The 15,764-nt window shown below is 39.0% G+C and overlaps 2 non-coding genes across 2 annotated transcripts; both read left to right on the top strand.

Moving 5' to 3' along the window:
* Nucleotides 1-2,750: 2,750 nt before the first annotated feature.
* Nucleotides 2,751-2,854, top strand: LOC138986598 (U6 spliceosomal RNA). Its single transcript, XR_011463402.1, has one exon. It is a non-coding gene; the product is annotated as a U6 spliceosomal RNA (small nuclear RNA).
* A 5,252-nt stretch (nt 2,855-8,106) lies between these two features.
* Nucleotides 8,107-8,213, top strand: LOC138986590 (U6 spliceosomal RNA). Its single transcript, XR_011463394.1, has one exon. It is a non-coding gene; the product is annotated as a U6 spliceosomal RNA (small nuclear RNA).
* The last annotated feature ends 7,551 nt before the right edge of the window (nt 8,214-15,764 follow it).

Genomic DNA, 15,764 nt, shown 5'->3' on the forward strand with positions numbered 1-15,764 from the left:
ATGCCATGATCTTAGTTTTCTGAATGTTGAGCTTTAAGCCAACTTTTTCACTCTCCACTTTCACTTTCATAAGAGGCTTTCTAGTTCCTCTTCACTTTCTGCCATAAGGCTGGTGTCATCTGCATATCTGAGGTTACTGATATTTCTCCTGGAAATCTTGATTCCAGCTTGTGCTTCTTCCAGCCCAGTGTTTCTCATGATGTACTCTGCATATAAATTAAGTAAGCAGGTTGACAATATACAGCCTTGACGTACTCCTTTTCCTATTTGGAACCAGTCTGTTGTTCCATGTCCAGTTCTAACTGTTGCTTCCTAACCTGCATATAGGTTTCTCAAGAGGCAGGTCAGGTGGTCTGGTATTCCCATCTCTTGAAGAATTTTCCACAGTTTGTGATCCACACAGTCAAAGGCTTTGGCATAGTCAATAAAGCAGAAATAGATGTTTTTCTGGAACTCTCTTGCTTTTTTTGATGATCCAGCGGATGTTGGCAATTTGATCTCTGGTTCCTCTGCCTTTTCTAAAACAAGCATGAACATCTGGAAATTCACGGTTCATGTATTGCTGAAGCCTGGCTTGGAGAATTTTGAGCATTACTTTACTAGCATATGAGATGAGTGCAGTTGTGTGGTAGTTTGAGCATTCTTTAGCATTGCCTTTCTTTGAGATTGGAATGAAAACTAATCTTACTGCATTGTGATCAGAAAAGATGCTTGAAAGATTTCGATTTTTTTGAATTTACCAAGGCTAGATTTATCGCCCAGGATGTGATCTATCCTGAGAATGTTCTCTGTGCTCTTGAGAAAAAGGTGAAATTGAAATGTCCTATAGGTATCGATTAGGTCTAACTACCCCATTGTATCATTTAAAGTGTGTGTTTCCTGGCTAATTTTCTGTTTGGTTGATCTATCCCTAGGTGTCAGTGAGGTATTAAAGTCTCCCACTATTATTGTGTTACTGTTAATTTCCCCTTTCATACTTGTTAGCATTTGCCTTATGTATTGAGGTGCTCCTATGCTGGGTGCATATATATTTATAAATATTATATCTTCTTCTTGGATTGATCCTTTGATCATTATATAGTGTCCTTCTTTGTCTCTTTTCACAGCCTTTATTTCAAAGTCTATTTTATCTCATATGAGTATTAATACTCCTGCTTTCTTCTTGTCTCTATTTGCATGAAATACCTTTTTCCAACCCTTCACTTTCAGTCTGTATGTGCCCCTTAGTTTGAGGTGGGTCTCTTGTAGACAGCATATATAGGGGTCTGCTTTTGTAACCATTTTGCAATACTTCCTTTGTCATCTATCTATCCATTTTCCCACCCCTCTATCCAATCATCAATCAATCTTTTTCCTTGGTGCATTTTGTGGTAAATTGCAGACATCAGTATGCATCTCCTTAAGTATTTCTGCAAGCCTGCCATTAAGTAGTGAGCCATGTTTTTTATAGCAGTTTTCTTTGGATATAAACTTTACATACAATGAAACATACCAATCTTTTTTTCCCAGTGATGATACTTTTTAAGTGAAGCACAGCTGCTTTCCAATGTTCTGTTAATTTCTGCTTTACAGCAACGTGTTTCTATTATACACATGTATGTGTACATATACATTGTGTGTGTGTATGTATTTTTACATTATTTTATTTAATCTTTTTTTTTTTTTTTTGGCTACACTGTCCAGCATGTGGGATTTGTCTCCTCACCAGGGACTGAACCTGCATCCCCTGCAGTGAAAGTGTGGAGTCTTAACCAATGGACTGCCAGAGAAGTCCGTATATATTTTTTTTCCATTATGATTTATATTAGGATACTGAATATAGTTCTCTGTGCTCTACAGCAGGAACTTGTCCATCCATTCCATGTACTTTAGTTTGTATCTCTTAACCCCAATCTCCTACTCCATTGCTCCCCAATTCTCTCTGCCTTGGAAGCCACAAGTCTGTTCTCTATGTCCATGAGTATATTTCTGTTTCATACCCATGTTCATTTGTACCATATTTTAGATTCCACATTTCAGTGATATCATTTGGTATTTGTCTTTCTCTGTGTGCCTCACTTCACTTAGTATCATCATTTCTCGGTCCATGCATGTTGCCTCAAATGGCTTTCTTGTTGTAGATGTACAGATTCTTGTATACTTTTAACTATATATAAAAGTATTCATCTGTGGTTATTTTCCCAGTTATATTATTAAAACGTATGTTGTACACAACTCTTGGGATAGTATGTCCATTTTGAGTCTGTCTTAGGATTTTATATGCATATGCCAGTCAGTTCAGTTCAGTTAGTCAGTTGTGTCTGACTCTTTGCGACCCCATGGACTATAGCATGCCAGGCTTCTCTGTCCATCAGCAACTCCTGGCACCTACTCAAACTCATGTCCATCGAGTCCGTGATGCCATCTAACCATCTCATCCTCTGTTGTGCCCTTCTCCCCCCACCTTCAATTTTTCCCAGCATCAGAGACTTTTCCAATGAGTCAGTTCTTCACATCAGGTTGCCAAAATGTATGGGTATGAATTAATATTTACTGTACTTTTGCTGCCCTCTCGTGGAGAAATAGAAGAATGCTTATAAATGGAATTCATAAAATCCAGATGTAATCTGTGTATGAATATATACTGTGCTTATGCTGCCCTCCCGTGGAGAAATATAAGAATGCTTATGAATGGAATTTATAAAAATCCAGATGTATTATTCTTTACATGTTGAAAAAGATACGGTATAACTTTATTAAGAATTAATACAGTGCTCGATTGCAGCACATATACTAAAATTGGAACGATACAGAGAAGATTAGCATGGCCCTACGCAAGGATGACATGCAAATTTGTGAAACATTCCATATTTTTAACAAAAAGAAACTATAAGCAAGGTGAAAAGATAGCCTTCAGAATGGGAGAAAATAATAGCAAATGAAGCAACTGATAAACAACTAATCTCAAAAATATACAAGCAACTCCTGAAGCTCAATTCCAGAAAAATAAATGACCCAATCAAAAAATGGGCCAAAGAACTAGACATTTCTCCAAAGAAGACATACAGATGGCTAACAAACACATGAAAAGATGCTCAACATCACTCATTATCAGAGAAATACAAATCAAAACCACTATGAGGTACCATTTCACGCCAGTCAGAATGGCTGCGATCCAAAAGTCCACAAGCAATAAATGCTGGAGAGGGTGTGGAGAAAAGGGAACCCTCTTACACTGTTGGTGGAAATGCAAACTAGTACAGCCACTATGGAGAACAGTCTGGAGATTCCTTAAAAAACTGGAAATAGAACTGCCATATGACCCAACAACCCCCCTGCTGGGCATACACACCGAGGAAACCAGAATTGAAAGAGACATGTGTACCCCAATGTTCATCATAGCACTGTTTATAATAGCCAGGACATGGAAACAACCTAGATGTCCATCAGCAGATGAATGGATAAGAAAGCTGTGGTACATATACACAACGGAGTATTACTCAGCCATTAAAAAGAATACATTTGAATCAGTTCTAATGAGGTGGATGAAGCTGGAGCCGATTATACAGAGTGAAGTAAGCCAGAAAGAAAAACACCAATACAGTATACTAAAGCATATATATGGAATTTAGAAAGATGGTAACGATAACCCTGTATGTGAGACAGCAAAAGAGACACAGATGTATAGATCAGTCTTTTGGACTCTGTGGGAGAGGGAGGGGGAGGGATGATTTGGGAGAATGGCATTAAAACATGTATAATATCATATAAGAAATGAATCGCCAGTCCAGGGTCAATGCAGGATACAGGAAGCTTGGGGCTGGTGCACTGGGATGACCCAGAGGGATGGTATGGGGACAGAGGTGGGAGGGGGGTTCAGGATGGGGAACACGTGTACACCCGTGGCAGATTCATGCTGATGTATGGCAAAACCAATACAATATTGTAAAGTAAAAAAAAAAAAAAAAAAGAAAGAATTAATACATGCTCATAAGAGAAAACGTAAAGTTGATACACAGATACAAAGAAAGAAAAAAATCACCCATGATCTCATTTACCATTGACCCAGAATTCTGAATTCCTGGGATGGGGAGAAAAAAATTTGAGGGTGCTCTAATTCTTTCAGTATAAAATCAGCTTTTCTGCTCTTTGAATGCTAACATAGAACATGGTTCTGATAGGTGCTTATTGATTTGTTTACTTATCTTTAAGCCTCCACTTTTACAAATACCTAGTAATTTGACCCCTTGTTTAGAGACTGTTTACTTCAAGTTTTTGTTTTGTTTTGCTTGTTTGTTTTTAACTTTTGATATGATTAAACAATGTTGCATGTCGTGGCTCTACGTAAATAGTGCTGCAGTGAACATTGGGGTGCATGCATCTTTTTGAATTAAGGTTTTCTCCAGGAAAATGCCCAGGGTTAGGTCATATGGAGATTATATTTTTAGTTTTTTAAGAAGGTGCCATACAGTTCAACATAGTGGTGGTACTAATTTACATGCCCACCAACAGTGCAAGAGGGTTCCCTTTTCTCCACACCCTCTCCAAATTATTGTTTGTAGAGTTTTTGATGATGGCTATTTGGACTGGTGTGAAGTAATACCTCATTGTAGTTTTGAATTGCATTTCTCTAGTAATTTGTGATGTTGAGCATCTTTTCAAATGTTTGTTGGCTATCTGTATGCCTTCTTTGGAAAAATGTCTATTTAGATCTGCCCATTTATTCAGTTGAGTTCAGTTCAGTCGCTCAGTCGTTTCTGACTCTTTGCGACCCCATGAACCACAGCACGCCAGGCCTCACTGTCCATAACAAACTCCCGGAGTCCACACAAACCAGTGTCCATTGAGTTGGTGATGCCATCAAACCATCTCATCCTCTGTCGTCACCTTCTCCTCCTGCTCTCAATCTTTTCCAGCATCGGGGTCTTTTCAAATGAGTCAGCTCTTTGCTGAGGTGGCCAAAGTACTGGAGTTTCAGCTTCAGCATCAGTCCTTCCAATGAACACCCAGGACTGATCTCTTTTAGGATGGATTTGGTGGATCTCCTTGCTGTCCAAGGGACTCAAGAGAGACTTCTCAACACCACAGCCCAAAACCATCAATTCTTCTGTGCTCAGCTTTCTTTATAGTCCAACTCTCACATCCATGCATGACTATTGGAAAAACCATAGCCTTGACTAGACGGACATTTGTTGGCAAAGTAATGTCTCTGCTTTTTAATATGCTATCTAGGTTGGTCACAACTTTCCCTCCAAGGAGTAAGCGTCTTTTAATTTCAGGACTGCAATCACCATCTGCAGTGATTTTGGAGCCCAGAAAAATAAAGTCAGCCACTGTTTTCACTGCTTCCCCATCTATTTCCCATGAAGTGATGAGACCAGATGCCAAGATCCTAGTTTTCTGAATATTGAGCTTTAAGCCAACCTTTTCACTCTCCTCTTTCACTTTCATCAAGAGGCTCTTTAGTTCTTCTTCACTTTCTGCCATTATGGTGGTGTCATCTTCATATCTGAGGTTATTGATATTTCTCCTGGCAATCTTGATTCCAGCTTGTGCTTCATCCAGCCCAGCATTTCTCATGATGTACGCTGCATATAAGTAAGCAGGGTGACAATATACAGCCTTGATGTACTCCTTTTCCTACTTGGAACCAATCTGTTGTTCATGTCCAGTTCTAACTGTTGCTTCCTGACTTGCATACAGGTTTCTCAAGAGGCAGGTCAGGTGGTCTGGTATTCCCATCTCTTGAAGAATTTTCCACAGTTTATTGTGATCCACACAGTCAAAGGCTTTGGCATAGTCAATAAAGCAGAAATAGATGTTTTTCTGGAACTCTCTTGTTTTTTTTTGATGATCCAGCGGATGTTGGCAATTTGATCTCTGGTTCCTCTGCCTTTTCTAAAACAAGCATGAACATCTGGAAATTCACGGTTCATGTATTGCTGAAGCCTGGCTTGGAGAATTTTGAGCATTACTTTACTAGCATATGAGATGAGTGCAGTTGTGTGGTAGTTTGAGCATTCTTTAGCATTGCCTTTCTTTGAGATTGGAATGAAAACTAATCTTACTGCATTGTGATCAGAAAAGATGCTTGAAAGATTTCGATTTTTTTGAATTTACCAAGGCTAGATTTATCGCCCAGGATGTGATCTATCCTGAGAATGTTCTCTGTGCTCTTGAGAAAAAGGTGAAATTGAAATGTCCTATAGGTATCGATTAGGTCTAACTACCCCATTGTATCATTTAAAGTGTGTGTTTCCTGGCTAATTTTCTGTTTGGTTGATCTATCCCTAGGTGTCAGTGAGGTATTAAAGTCTCCCACTATTATTGTGTTACTGTTAATTTCCCCTTTCATACTTGTTAGCATTTGCCTTATGTATTGAGGTGCTCCTATGCTGGGTGCATATATATTTATAAATATTATATCTTCTTCTTGGATTGATCCTTTGATCATTATATAGTGTCCTTCTTTGTCTCTTTTCACAGCCTTTATTTCAAAGTCTATTTTATCTCATATGAGTATTAATACTCCTGCTTTCTTCTTGTCTCTATTTGCATGAAATACCTTTTTCCAACCCTTCACTTTCAGTCTGTATGTGCCCCTTAGTTTGAGGTGGGTCTCTTGTAGACAGCATATATAGGGTCTGCTTTTGTAACCATTTTGCAATACTTCCTTTGTCATCTATCTATCCATTTTCCCACCCCTCTATCCAATCATCAATCAATCTTTTTCCTTGGTGCATTTTGTGGTAAATTGCAGACATCAGTATGCATCTCCTTAAGTATTTCTGCAAGCCTGCCATTAAGTAGTGAGCCATGTTTTTTATAGCAGTTTTCTTTGGATATAAACTTTACATACAATGAAACATACCAATCTTTTTTTCCCAGTGATGATACTTTTTAAGTGAAGCACAGCTGCTTTCCAATGTTCTGTTAATTTCTGCTTTACAGCAACGTGTTTCTATTATACACATGTATGTGTACATATACATTGTGTGTGTGTATGTATTTACACATTATTTTATTTAATCTTTTTTTTTTTTTTTGGCTACACTGTCCAGCATGTGGGATTTGTCTCCTCACCAGGGACTGAACCTGCATCCCCTGCAGTGAAAGTGTGGAGTCTTAACCAATGGACTGCCAGAGAAGTCCGTATATATTTTTTCCATTATGATTTATATTAGGATACTGAATATAGTTCTCTGTGCTCTACAGCAGGAACTTGTCCATCCATTCCATGTACTTTAGTTTGTATCTCTTAACCCCAATCTCCTACTCCATTGCTCCCCCAATTCTCTCTGCCTTGGAAGCCACAAGTCTGTTCTCTATGTCCATGAGTATATTTCTGTTTCATACCCATGTTCATTTGTACCATATTTTAGATTCCACATTTCAGTGATATCATTTGGTATTTGTCTTTCTCTGTGTGCCTCACTTCACTTAGTATCATCATTTCTCGGTCCATGCATGTTGCCTCAAATGGCTTTCTTGTTGTAGATGTACAGATTCTTGTATACTTTTAACTATATATAAAAGTATTCATCTGTGGTTATTTTCCCAGTTATATTATTAAAACGTATGTTGTACACAACTCTTGGGATAGTATGTCCATTTTGAGTCTGTCTTAGGATTTTATATGCATATGCCAGTCAGTTCAGTTCAGTTAGTCAGTTGTGTCTGACTCTTTGCGACCCCATGGACTATAGCATGCCAGGCTTCTCTGTCCATCAGCAACTCCTGGCACCTACTCAAACTCATGTCCATCGAGTCCGTGATGCCATCTAACCATCTCATCCTCTGTTGTGCCCTTCTCCCCCCACCTTCAATTTTTCCCAGCATCAGAGACTTTTCCAATGAGTCAGTTCTTCACATCAGGTTGCCAAAATGTATGGGTATGAATTAATATTTACTGTACTTTTGCTGCCCTCTCGTGGAGAAATAGAAGAATGCTTATAAATGGAATTCATAAAATCCAGATGTAATCTGTGTATGAATATATACTGTGCTTATGCTGCCCTCCCGTGGAGAAATATAAGAATGCTTATGAATGGAATTTATAAAAATCCAGATGTATTATTCTTTACATGTTGAAAAAGATACGGTATAACTTTATTAAGAATTAATACAGTGCTCGATTCGGCAGCACATATACTAAAATTGGAACGATACAGAGAAGATTAGCATGGCCCCTACGCAAGGATGACATGCAAATTTGTGAAACATTCCATATTTTTAACAAAAGAAACTATAAGCAAGGTGAAAAGATAGCCTTCAGAATGGGAGAAAATAATAGCAAATGAAGCAACTGATAAACAACTAATCTCAAAAATATACAAGCAACTCCTGAAGCTCAATTCCAGAAAAATAAATGACCCAATCAAAAAATGGGCCAAAGAACTAGACATTTCTCCAAAGAAGACATACAGATGGCTAACAAACACATGAAAAGATGCTCAACATCACTCATTATCAGAGAAATACAAATCAAAACCACTATGAGGTACCATTTCACGCCAGTCAGAATGGCTGCGATCCAAAAGTCCACAAGCAATAAATGCTGGAGAGGGTGTGGAGAAAAGGGAACCCTCTTACACTGTTGGTGGAAATGCAAACTAGTACAGCCACTATGGAGAACAGTCTGGAGATTCCTTAAAAAACTGGAAATAGAACTGCCATATGACCCAACAACCCCCCTGCTGGGCATACACACCGAGGAAACCAGAATTGAAAGAGACATGTGTACCCCAATGTTCATCATAGCACTGTTTATAATAGCCAGGACATGGAAACAACCTAGATGTCCATCAGCAGATGAATGGATAAGAAAGCTGTGGTACATATACACAACGGAGTATTACTCAGCCATTAAAAAGAATACATTTGAATCAGTTCTAATGAGGTGGATGAAGCTGGAGCCGATTATACAGAGTGAAGTAAGCCAGAAAGAAAAACACCAATACAGTATACTAAAGCATATATATGGAATTTAGAAAGATGGTAACGATAACCCTGTATGTGAGACAGCAAAAGAGACACAGATGTATAGATCAGTCTTTTGGACTCTGTGGGAGAGGGTGGGGGAGGGATGATTTGGGAGAATGGCATTAAAACATGTATAATATCATATAAGAAATGAATCGCCAGTCCAGGGTCAATGCAGGATACAGGAAGCTTGGGGCTGGTGCACTGGGATGACCCAGAGGGATGGTATGGGGACAGAGGTGGGAGGGGGGTTCAGGATGGGGAACACGTGTACACCCGTGGCAGATTCATGCTGATGTATGGCAAAAACCAATACAATATTGTAAAGTAAAAAAAAAAAAAAAAAAAGAATTAATACATGCTCATAAGAGAAAACGTAAAGTTGATACACAGATACAAAGAAAGAAAAAAATCACCCATGATCTCATTTACCATTGACCCAGAATTCTGAATTCCTGGGATGGGGAGAAAAAAATTTGAGGGTGCTCTAATTCTTTCAGTATAAAATCAGCTTTTCTGCTCTTTGAATGCTAACATAGAACATGGTTCTGATAGGTGCTTATTGATTTGTTTACTTATCTTTAAGCCTCCACTTTTACAAATACCTAGTAATTTGACCCCTTGTTTAGAGACTGTTTACTTCAAGTTTTTGTTTTGTTTTGCTTGTTTGTTTTTAACTTTTGATATGATTAAACAATGTTGCATGTCGTGGCTACGGTAAATAGTGCTGCAGTGAACATTGGGGTGCATGCATCTTTTTGAATTAAGGTTTTCTCCAGGAAAATGCCCAGGGTTAGGTCATATGGAGATTATATTTTTAGTTTTTTAAGAAGGTGCCATACAGTTCAACATAGTGGTGGTACTAATTTACATGCCCACCAACAGTGCAAGAGGGTTCCCTTTTCTCCACACCCTCTCCAAATTATTGTTTGTAGAGTTTTTGATGATGGCTATTTGGACTGGTGTGAAGTAATACCTCATTGTAGTTTTGAATTGCATTTCTCTAGTAATTTGTGATGTTGAGCATCTTTTCAAATGTTTGTTGGCTATCTGTATGCCTTCTTTGGAAAAATGTCTATTTAGATCTGCCCATTTATTCAGTTGAGTTCAGTTCAGTCGCTCAGTCGTTTCTGACTCTTTGCGACCCCATGAACCACAGCACGCCAGGCCTCACTGTCCATAACAAACTCCCGGAGTCCACACAAACCAGTGTCCATTGAGTTGGTGATGCCATCAAACCATCTCATCCTCTGTCGTCACCTTCTCCTCCTGCTCTCAATCTTTTCCAGCATCGGGGTCTTTTCAAATGAGTCAGCTCTTTGCTGAGGTGGCCAAAGTACTGGAGTTTCAGCTTCAGCATCAGTCCTTCCAATGAACACCCAGGACTGATCTCTTTTAGGATGGATTTGGTGGATCTCCTTGCTGTCCAAGGGACTCGCAAGAGACTTCTCCAACACCACAGCCCAAAACCATCAATTCTTCTGTGCTCAGCTTTCTTTATAGTCCAACTCTCACATCCATGCATGACTATTGGAAAAACCATAGCCTTGACTAGACGGACATTTGTTGGCAAAGTAATGTCTCTGCTTTTTAATATGCTATCTAGGTTGGTCACAACTTTCCCTCCAAGGAGTAAGCGTCTTTTAATTTCAGGACTGCAATCACCATCTGCAGTGATTTTGGAGCCCAGAAAAATAAAGTCAGCCACTGTTTTCACTGCTTCCCCATCTATTTCCCATGAAGTGATGAGACCAGATGCCAAGATCCTAGTTTTCTGAATATTGAGCTTTAAGCCAACCTTTTCACTCTCCTCTTTCACTTTCATCAAGAGGCTCTTTAGTTCTTCTTCACTTTCTGCCATTATGGTGGTGTCATCTTCATATCTGAGGTTATTGATATTTCTCCTGGCAATCTTGATTCCAGCTTGTGCTTCATCCAGCCCAGCATTTCTCATGATGTACGCTGCATATAAGTAAGCAGGGTGACAATATACAGCCTTGATGTACTCCTTTTCCTACTTGGAACCAATCTGTTGTTCATGTCCAGTTCTAACTGTTGCTTCCTGACTTGCATACAGGTTTCTCAAGAGGCAGGTCAGGTGGTCTGGTATTCCCATCTCTTGAAGAATTTTCCACAGTTTATTGTGATCCACACAGTCAAAGGCTTTGGCATAGTCAATAAAGCAGAAATAGATGTTTCTCTGGAACTCTCTTGCTTTTTCGATGATCCAGCGGTTGTTGGCAATTTGATCTCTGGTTCCTCTGCCTTTTCTAAAACCAGCTTGAACATCTGGAAGTTCACAGTTCATGTATTGCTGAAGCCTGGCTTGGAGAATTTTAAGCATCACTTTACTACTGTGTGAGATGAGTGCAATTGTGCGGTAGTTAGAACATTTTTTGGTATTGCCTTTCTTTGGGATTGGAAAGAAAACTGACCTTTTCCGGTCCTGTGGCCACTGCTGAGTTTTCCAAATTTGCTGGCATATTGAGTGCAGCACTTTCACAGCATCATCTTTCAGGATTGGAATAGCTCAACTGGGATTCCATCACCTCCACTAGCTTTGTTCATAGTGATGCTTTCTACGGCCCACTTGACTTCTCATTCAAGGATGTCTGGCTCTAGGTGAGTGATCACACCATCGTGATTATCTGTGTCGTGAAGATCTTTTTTGTACAGTTCTTCTGTGTATTCTTGCCATCTCTTCTTAATATCTGCTGCTTCTGTTAGGTCCATACCATTTCTGTCCTTTACTGAGCCCAATCTTTCATGAAATGTTCCCTTGGTATCTAATTTTCTTGAAAAGATCTCTAGTCTTCCCCACTCTATTGTTTTCCTCTATTTCTTTGCATTGATCACTGAGGAAGGCTTTCTTATCTCTTCTTGCTATTCTTTGGAACTCTGCATTCAAATGGGTATATCTTTCCTTTTCTCCTTTGCTTTTCACTTCCCTTCATTTCACACCTATTTGTAAGGCCTGCTCAGACAGCCATTTTGCTTTTTTGCAATTCTTTTTCTTGGGGATGGTTTTGATTCCTGTCTCCTGTACAATGTCACGAACCTCCATCCGTAGTTCATCAGGCACTCTGTCTATCACATCTAGTCCCTTAAATCTATTTCTCACTTCCACTGTATAGTCATAAGGGATTTGATTTAGGTCATACCTGAATGGTCTAGTGATTTTCTCCACTTTCTTCAATTTCAATATGAATTTGGCAATAAGGAGTTCATTGAGGTTTTTTTTTGGGGGGGTACACTGGGCTGCATGTGCTGTTTGTATATTCTGGAGAATAATGCGTTGATAACTAATGAAAACTGCCTTGATATCCAATGAAAACTATCTGTTTAGCATGGGCAACAATGTTCAGTGCTCCTTGGTGACCTAAATGCGAAGGAAATTTATGCACAACTGAAATACTTTGCTGTACAGTAGGAAGTAACACAACATTGTAAAGCAACTACATGTGTACATACTCTAGGCTCCATTTTTAGAAAGTTCTAAATGAGGCAAAACTAATCTTTACTGAGAGAACTGATAATGGAGGTTACATGGGGGAAGGGTAGTGTGGGTTAGGAGCCCAAGAGATTTTCTAGGCTGATGGGAAAAAACTATTGCAGTGAACATCATATAGACAATATTGGTGAAATTGCGTCAATTCTTCCACAATGCAAATTCCAAACAAGGTCTTGCTACTTGGCTCCATGCATTTATAAATTTACTAGATAGTGTCAACTTGTCCTTCAGAAAGTTGCATCACCTTATGCTTTCACAACACTGCATGAGCACTCATTTTCCAGCCACTCATCCTCAATTTGGTGGAAACATTTTGTATCACTCGATGCTTTCGTTGAACTTTTGTCAATTTGCATGGTGAGAAATCGGCTGTTGTCCTCTCACCCTCCCCCTTTTCCCCTGGTTCATCTGTCTGTGGTCCTGTCTTTGATGCTCAAAGCTTTGCTCCTTTTTCCATCTTCCTGCTTTTATTAACATCTTCCTTTACAGAACCAAGAAGCCACAGGACTCTGCTGTCTGGATGTCCCCAAACTGCCCAATTCAAATAGCCCCCATCTTTGCTTCAGTCTGCTGGGAAAGATTGAAGGCAGGAGGAGAAGAGGACGACAGAGGGTGAGATGATTGGATGGCATCACTGACTCAATGGACCCGAGTTTGAGCAGGTTCCAGTAGTTGGTGATGGATGGAGAAGCCTGGTGTGCTACAGCCCTTAGGGTGACAAAGAGTCAGACACGACTTAGTGACTGAGCTGAACTGACTAACGTATACATGTAAAATCCTAATACAACCTCAAAATGGATGTACTATGCCAAGAGTGGTATACTAAACACTTTTAATAATATATACATGAAAATAACCACAGATGAATACCTCTATGTATGGTTTAAAGGATATAAGAATCTGTACAACTACAACAACAAGGCCATTTGAGGCAAGGTGAATAGACTGAGAGATGGTCATACTAAGTGAAGTGAGTCAGATGGAGAAAGACAGACACCAAATATCACTTAAATGTGGAACTGAAGATATGACACAAACGAATATATATATGGCAAAGAAATTCATTCATGGACATAGAGAACAGACTTCTGGCTTCCAAGGCAGAGAGCACTGGGGGAGGGATGGAGTAAGAGATTGGGGTTAAGAGCTATAAACTAGAGTATATGGAATGGATAGACTAGTTCCTACTGTAGAGTATAGACAACTATATTCAGTATCTGATGATAAATCATAATGGAAAAGAATATATATGGGAGTTCCCTGGTGGCCCAGTGGTTAAGACTCCACACTTCCACTGCAGGGGATGCAGGTTCAATAGCTGGTCAGGAAGTTAATCTCACATGCTGCACAGTGTAGCCAAAAAAAAAAAAATTGATTAAATAAATGAATCTGTATATGGATACACACACACAATGTATATTACATATATATGTGTATAACTGAATCACTTTGCTGTAAAGCAGAAAATGACACAACATTGTAAATCAACTATACTTCAACTAAAAAGTAACATGACTTAGAAAAAAAGATTGGTATAATTTATTGTATGTAAACTTTATCTTTCAAAGAAAACTGCTGTAAACAAATACAGTTCACTACTTAATGGTAGGCTACCTAAAATACCTAAGGAGATACATACTGATATCTGCAATTTACCACAAAATGCACCAGGGAATAAGATCGATTGATGGATGGATAGAAGGATGGACAAATGGATAGATGTGTGACAAAGGAAGTATTGCAAAATAGTTGCAGTGAAATCTAAGTGGGAAATCTTTGTGTATTAGCTAGAAAAAAATTTTCCACTTTGTTGAATGTTTGGAAATTTTTATGATAAAATGTTTGGGAAAGTACAGAGCAAAGAACAATGGAAAGCAAAATGCACATGAAGTGTAATTCTAACTTTAAAAATACGAGTTGAAAAATGATGGGGAAGAAATAGGCTAAAATATGAACTGTGGTGAAAGTAATCGTGGTTTTTGCTTACTTTTTCACACTCCGTGCACTGACCAAGTTCTTTTCCCAATATCCACAGAGTACCTTTTCCATAATGAAAGAAGCATCACCTTCCCTCTGGCCCAAGGGAGACAGGCTTACTGGCAGCATCATCACCCTGCTTGTGCAGCTCCTTGTGACCTTGGCTTTGAGCACGTGCTGGGGCTCCCGGAGTCCTCCAATCACAGCTCTAGAGAGGTGTCCCTGTTGGCTTCACAGGGCTGACCAAGCCTATGGCTGATTCATCTGGAGTCCCAGATGCAGCCCCACCCGTCCTGGTTTCATCTTGACCCATCATGGCGCCACCCGCCTCCACTTCATTTTCTCTCTCTATATATATATGTGTGTGTGTATGTGTGTGTGTATTTCAAGGTAAAGTAAATAGCTAATTGTAAAGTTCACGTGGAAAGGCACACAGGTGCACTCATAGAGAATTGCCTCCCCCCAATTCTTTTAACCTCACCTTCTAGCCTCCTGAACAATTTCTCAGTTACTTAAATTTCCTATTTTACCATGTCCTGTGTCCAGAAGCTAAAAAGGGAAAATTTACATACCTTTCTTTGTAGTAAAATTTCTGCGTGCCTAAATAATTAATAAACAAGGAATTATAAAGTGACAATTGAAAACTATTTGGAAGATAGCTGACAAAGAGTGCATTTACTTAATTTATGAAGAGTTCAAAAGTTAAAATAAGAAAATAAGATGAAAAACTCAATAGAAAACAAACATGAAATAAACAAAGGGTACAAAGATACACAAATTACTCAGAAGAAAAAAAGAAAAACTACCAAAAAACAGGAGGAAATGCTGAACCTAATTGGTAATAAAAGAAATGCAAACCAAAGCAATAATGGAATATGATTTCTCACCAAGCACATCGCCAAAAGTTCAGTGAAAGCTTTGAATGATACCAAATGTTTCCTCCACTTTGACGATGAGGGATTAGAAAATCAGTGCTCATGCAGAATTGTGAAAGCATAAAATGATGCAAATTTCTGAAGGACAAGTTGACAATATCTAGTAAACTTACCAATGCATGGAGCCACTTAGCAAGACCCTGTTTGGAATTTGCATTGCAGAAATATTTATGCAATTTCACCAAGATTATATATATGATGTTCACTGCAATGTTTTTTTTTTTCCCCATCATCCTAGACAATCTCTCTGGGCCCCTTCCTCACACATCCCTTCTCCCATGCACAACCTGTTCTATCAGTATACGTTAATTTTGCCTCATCTAAAACTTCCTATAAGTGGAGCCTACAGTATGTACACATGTAGTTGCTTTACAATGTTG

Source organism: Bos mutus, chromosome X (assembly GCF_027580195.1).
Source record: "Bos mutus isolate GX-2022 chromosome X, NWIPB_WYAK_1.1, whole genome shotgun sequence".
In the NCBI taxonomy this organism is placed as follows: domain Eukaryota; kingdom Metazoa; phylum Chordata; class Mammalia; order Artiodactyla; family Bovidae; genus Bos; species Bos mutus.